At 33.9% G+C, this 6,564-nt stretch overlaps 1 long non-coding RNA gene across 1 annotated transcript; it reads left to right on the plus strand.

Moving 5' to 3' along the window:
- The first annotated feature begins 3,258 nt into the window (after nt 1-3,258).
- Nucleotides 3,259-4,466, plus strand: LOC131166317 (uncharacterized). Its single transcript, XR_009139790.1, has 2 exons — nt 3,259-3,963; nt 4,205-4,466. It is a non-coding gene; the product is annotated as an uncharacterized LOC131166317 (long non-coding RNA).
- Nucleotides 4,467-6,564: the final 2,098 nt, after the last annotated feature.

Genomic DNA, 6,564 nt, shown 5'->3' on the forward strand with positions numbered 1-6,564 from the left:
AGAGGGTGATGTACAACATAGATAGCAAATTTCGAGGACACAATTTTATAAGGAGGGGAGAATGTAGTAACCTGGGAATCATAATAATAAAAGAAAATGGAAAATATGGATTTTTGGTAAGAGAAGGAGAAAACTGGCGACGATTTTCTGAAAGAGTCCGAAAATTGGTGACGGTTTTGTGAAGTTACCGCAGCCGAGTACAGGTAAAACGGTAAATTTTTTAGCCGGTTAATAGAAAATCGGCGACAGTTTTCTGAGAAGCACAAGATAATGACGATCGTTTTCTGGCCAATGCTAAAAATTATAAAGAACCGAGAGATGTATTTTAAACTTAAAACTAAATATCCTCTCTCTCTCTCTCTCTCTCTCTCTCTCTCTCTCTCTCTCTCTCCTCTCCCACGACCCCTCTCCCTTCTCTTTACAATTTCTACTCCGTTAAGCTTCGTTTCAATGATCAAGAACCGCCATAGGGTTTTTGGGAAGATTCTCTACAATGTAGGCGAAGGGGTTAAATCATGACATATAGATTTCTAGGGTAGTTTTCATAGTTATATATATATATATATATATATATATTCACATACATATTTACAGAATAATAGCAGCAGATATATTATAATACTAGCAATATGATTAAATAAAAAACTCATATATTATAGATGTATTTTAAGCAACATAGGTGTGAGTTACGCAGTATTATATTTTACATGATATCTCAGTTTAGTTATTTATCAGTAAATTATTTATGTAAACTCAGTTGCCACACACTAGTAATAGCATATCTTTTTTTACTGAGCGTTGTCTCATCCTAGTAAATTAACATTTTTCAGGTGATCCAACTAGATGAGTAGATCAGGCTCGGAAAAAGAGAGGATATTTGCACTGCCCTGTTTGTAGGGTAAGTGTTTGCAAGAGAAAAGTATTTTTGGGTAGATCAGGAATTCTGATAAATGATACTAGAGAGTTATGTTTTTGTGTATGTATATTTTAGGGAGATATTGAATTCTGGTATCGTGTACATAGTTGTACAATTTTGTATTTTCCACTGCATAGGTATGTTCTAGTGTTATTACAGGGGTATCAAAGTAAGGTAATTTATAGTATATATTTTTAAAAAAATGGAATGAAATTTCAGGTCGTTAGATAAAATCCATCATTCCAAACACTAACTTACATAAATTCAAATTATAAAGCTAGTCCAAATTATTGGCCTCCACTTTTTATTTTTTATTTTCTATCCTTTATTTACATTTACATACATTAAAATTGTAAATTTAATTTCATATAATTAAAAAAAAACATGGGAATTTGTATCAAGTTACATTTACATTCAATTTCACTTTACAAATTAAAAGTGCATGGATTATTAATATTTATGCTTTAATCTGTTTAATATTTGAAGATCAAATTCATATTTCTCCTACTTTCTTTTTGAAAACTCTTTTGGAGAAAATATTTTGGGTTATTCAAGAATGGTTTGAGTATATATTCACACTCATATATATATATATATATATATATATATATATATATATATATATATATATATATATCTTGAATGTCTTCTAGCTATTTGATATATAAAAGATCAATCTTAAAGAAATCATTTTCCATACTCTCATTTTCTTGCAAAAATATTTTTGATAGGATTACCTATACTCTACCGAGCTTCGTATTTAAAATTATTTGGGAGAGCATTTAAAAGTATTTTTCATTGTGCAAATCAACTTTTGAAGAAGCATTTCTTATACACAAAATTATTTTTCAAATCAATTTTATTTGCGATTCGGGTTGTGAACTGTGACAAGTGAGGGGATATCACTTGGAGAGGTATCTCCGTCTAGAAGGAGGGATTATCGAGTGAGGGGATATTATTTAGAGAGGTGGCTCTGCCTATAAGGAGTGGGCCAAACAAGGGGATATCATTTGGTGAGGTGGCTCTGCATATAAGGAGTGTATAATGGGTGGCTCTGCCTAGTTTAAAGGAGCGTTATAGCGGAAATCCTCGGGTGGTTTGCTTAAGGCGAGGACGTAGGCGGGTATAGCCGAACCTTGTAAAAATCTTGGTGTTATTCTCTCTAACCCTACTCTCTTTATATTTCCACACGTGTATGATTGTATATTTATTGTTGTGAATGTTTACATACACGCTTTATTTTTGATTGGGATATTATTTGTGAATCGATTAAATAATTAGCAAAAATTTTTAAAAATCAAATTCACCCCCCTCTTGGGATTACACCAATCCTCACACAGAGCAAAGCTATTAAGAAATTAGTAGCTAGTTTAGACTATTTAAGTAGCCACATCACATTTTAAATAACTAATGATATTTTTAGTTTTGAATTTTGAGTGATTTGCAGTCTACATCTAAGTATAAAAAACTCAAGACTTGTTTAATTGAGAGAAAAAAAACATTTTTGTTTTCAATTTTTAAAAAATTATAAGATTATCATCTTATTTTTCAATTTTTAACTTTTGTGCTGAAGAAGTTGAAAAACAAATATATGTATGTGTGTGTGTAATCTGCACAAATGTTGAAAAATTAGAAAACAATATGGAATTTTTATAATTTTTTTTTAGAAAATAGAAATAAAAAATAAACAAAATTTCACAATTTAACAGATGCTCGGTACTTGAGGAAGTATGTGCTTACATTCAATAAAAAGGCATCATTTGAGCTTGTGTTAGTCACACTGCTTATGGTGTAACATTTTATTGGACAAGTGTACATACGACTAGGGCATTTTCTGTGCAATTCATCCCTCCTTGGGTTACGGTATTTGAACATTTGGGGTGAATATATTTAATTTCACTTAGTGCGCTTATATTAATTGAATCAAATTGGATTGGAATTCAAAATCAAAGTTTGATGCAACAAATTCCTAGAGTACACCTCTGAAATAAAGGAACTGTCATATAGGACTTCATAATAGCGTCGTAAAGATTAAGCCTTAAAAAATATGCTGTGAGGTCACAAAGCACAAGAGGCCAAATAGTCTCGTTGATAGAGTTGTTAAGAATTAAAAGGCCAAATAAGCCCTTATGACAAAATGATCAAATACAATGAGTTATGCTCATAAATAATAGAAAAACACGTGATAGATGAATTTTGCTTATTATTGACAGATAAAAATTACTTATAAATGGTATATAAACTTTAATCATAAATAAGAGACGAGTTTTAGTTATAAATTGACCAAACGTTGGCGTGATTGTAGGTAAGGTTAAAATTGTGGCATGATTATTGGGGGAAATTTCGGAAAGGTAAATATTATAATATATATTCATTCTCTTGTAGAGGAATAGGAGAAGGAGAAATATACAGAATTTTATTTTTCATTCTTTAACATGGTATCAGAGCAGGCTAAACCCTCGTCGGTATCATTGAGTCACCGCCGCTGCCGCCGAGTTCGTCGTCGTTGGGCCGCCTCTAAGTTGCCGCGTGCTGATTATGATCTCGCTTCTTTGTATAGGATCTCAGATTTGATCTCGTTGGGCCGTTGTCGTTGGCTCGCCATCAGATCAGATTCTGCTTCCCTTCTTTGAAGATTTTTGAGAGGTTCCATGGCCGCTGTCGGACGCCGCGATACTTCATCGCTGCAGTTAATTTTATTTTTCATTCTTTTACATGGTATCAGAGCAGGCTAAACCCTCGTCGGTATCATTGAGTCACCGCCGCTGCCGCCGAGTTCGTCGTCGTTGGGCCGCCGCTAAGTTGCCGCGTGCTGATTATGATCTCGCTTCTTTGTATAGGATCTCAGATTTGATCTCGTTGGGCCGTTGTCGTTGGCTTGCCATCAGATCAGATTCTGCTTCCCCTTCTTTGAAGATTTTTGAGAGGTTCCATGGCCGCTGTCAGACGCCGCGATACTTCATCGCTGCAGTTAACCGCTGCTGACCCGGGCGGCGATTGAGCAGATTCCTTGAAGTTTTTTTAGAAGCTTCATCTTTTCTACCAAGGTTCTAGCTCTAATTCTTGTTGAGGTTTAATTTATTTAGTCAGAAAACGTGAGGTTGATTAGAAAAATCACAGCCACGTTAGGAGCAACAATAATAACATTTTTTACTGACATCCCCTTGACTGTAGTTGATGTGTAAGTTGCCTTGAATTCCTCCCAAGTGTGGGATTGTGTCTGTGGCCATCCTTGCCATACCCCACGACTACGATTTTACTTGATCCTTTTTTGGCGTTTGCTTACAGCTCCGGAGCGGATTCATACGAGGATTTCGGTGGATGCCCGATTAAATCTTGAGCTGATTCGTTATAAACCGGAGGTTTGCAGTTTTGGTTTTTTTGTGAGCTCAAAATCCAAGAATTGTTCTATCCAATTTTTGGTTTTCTTAATAGAGTTGGCACCTTTGGTACTGTTTTATTTAATTATCGTCATAATGTTGATAGTAATATTTGGATACTTGACTCTGGGGCTACCAATCACATGATATTCGATTCCAATGATTTCTCACACACTTCTCCATCGCGACGCACAAACATTGCAAATGTCAATGAAGTTGTTTTTTGCTAAAGAAGGAGAAATGGAAACGGTGTAATTTATGAAGAACAATACCTTCTATCACGTTATCAGAAAGATATCTTTCGGATGGATAGGTAGGGTCTTATTTCCGTTCGCCGTTAGTTCAACTTTAGAGGTTTGTTTGGTGTATTTCGTTTTAATTTTGATTATTTTTATATTTTTATCTCTTTTGTTAGTTTTGTTTAATTTTGTTTGTCCTAATTTGGTTGGTTTGTTTTAACTTGTAATCACGATATTTTTCCGTCAAAAGTGAGGGTATATTAATAAATAAATAGAGGTGCCGCTCCTTTTTAGTAAAAAAAAATATAAAAAAAACAAAAAAAATTATTTTTCTTTAGGATCTTTGATTTCATGTTTGATACCTAAGAAAGACATTATCTTAACGGGTACTTAGAGACCATTGTGGTTCGGTCGCTCCCTGAAGGTCAGTCGGTCTTGTAGTACAAAGGAATGAAATGAAAATGTTATGAAATAAAATTATAAGGAATGACAATGCAATGAAATGAAATGTGAATGATACAAATGAGAAAAAGTCACTTAAAGTGAAATATAAGAAAATGTTAAGTTATGAACATGAAAGAATGTGAATGATTGAATAACGATGGAAAGAATAATGTATTATGATATTAGAAGTATTTATATATGTAAAACATGTTACAATTGGGCGAGACATACTCTTCACCTGAGAGCTTGCTGAGTAAGGCGAGTGTACTAGTAGTTTCAGATGTGACAGTAGCTGTATAATGCACTAGGGCAGAGGGAACCTACTTGTATGAGCGAGTAGAATTCCCTATCCTTAGAACCTTTGTCGGTAAACTGTTGTTGAATGCGTGAGTATGAGATCAAGTTAACACTTGAGAGCTTACTGAGTAAGATGAGTGATCTGGTATGCTTCAGTAGTGACCTTCGGGTTACCTAAGTATCAGAGCAGAGGGGTGCTGCTTGTATGAGCGGGTAATCAGCCCTATCCTTAGGTAATCTCGTGGGTAAACTTTCACATGTGATTGTTAGGTTCAGAAAATGACTTTCAGTATTATGTTAATGATTTGCAAATATTATAAAATGATATGTAATCTCATGATGGTCACACGCTGAGTTTAATATATTATTTCTTCCCTTACTGTGTCTCACCCGAATATGATTATTTCTTTTCAGAACATCCTCGAGGTCGGGCTTAGAGAGCTCGAGGGTTTTTAGTCTTCTGAGAATTGTATAAAGAGAAAGGGTATATTTTTATATACTTTGGGGGAATATAAATATTTATGTTTTAAGTTTTTATGTTTTAAGCCTGTTGAGAATGAAACGATTGTGAAAATACTGAATTGCTTTTGGAGATGTATGTATATAATGAATCTTTAAATTCGTCAATATTAGTATAACGACCTGTTTAATTTTTCAATATTTTTTTTCCTCAAATATTACAAATCAGTACAATAAATCCAGCAAATCATGATCAACCTGAACCCATGGGTACTAGGGATAAAACAGAAACACATAACGAAAGCCTAAGCAGCAGAAAACATAAAATCATAAATAACTCATAATATCATATACAATATCATCCATCACAATACCAGAGTTCTACATCCATTATATTTAGGTATATACATCCCAAAAAGAAAAGACCTAAGGACATCTCCCACAAAACCCAACCGTCCCTACCAAAACTTACCCTTTAGAGAGGGCAGATCAATAGTACTATATCAGCAGAGTTTTATCCGCTCTTTTATCAGGGGCTCTTGAAATGTTTATGAAATTTTGAGGTGAGACACTTCTTAGTAAGGGAAATAGACTAATACTAGTGTATGGCAACATGAACATTTTCGTGTTCTATATAAAATCATACATAAACATATCAGTATAACTGTATGTATCATATCTTGGAAACCTATATTCTCATATCATGGCAGAATATACAGGATTTTCATAAACATAATTCATCTCATATAATATAATACAAAAACAATCCTGGTAGGTTAGTTGGTTGTTGTCATGTATTACCCCTACATGACTAGGTTGTGTGACCTGA

This window comes from Malania oleifera, chromosome 10 (assembly GCF_029873635.1).
Source record: "Malania oleifera isolate guangnan ecotype guangnan chromosome 10, ASM2987363v1, whole genome shotgun sequence".
In the NCBI taxonomy this organism is placed as follows: Eukaryota; Viridiplantae; Streptophyta; class Magnoliopsida; order Santalales; family Ximeniaceae; genus Malania; species Malania oleifera.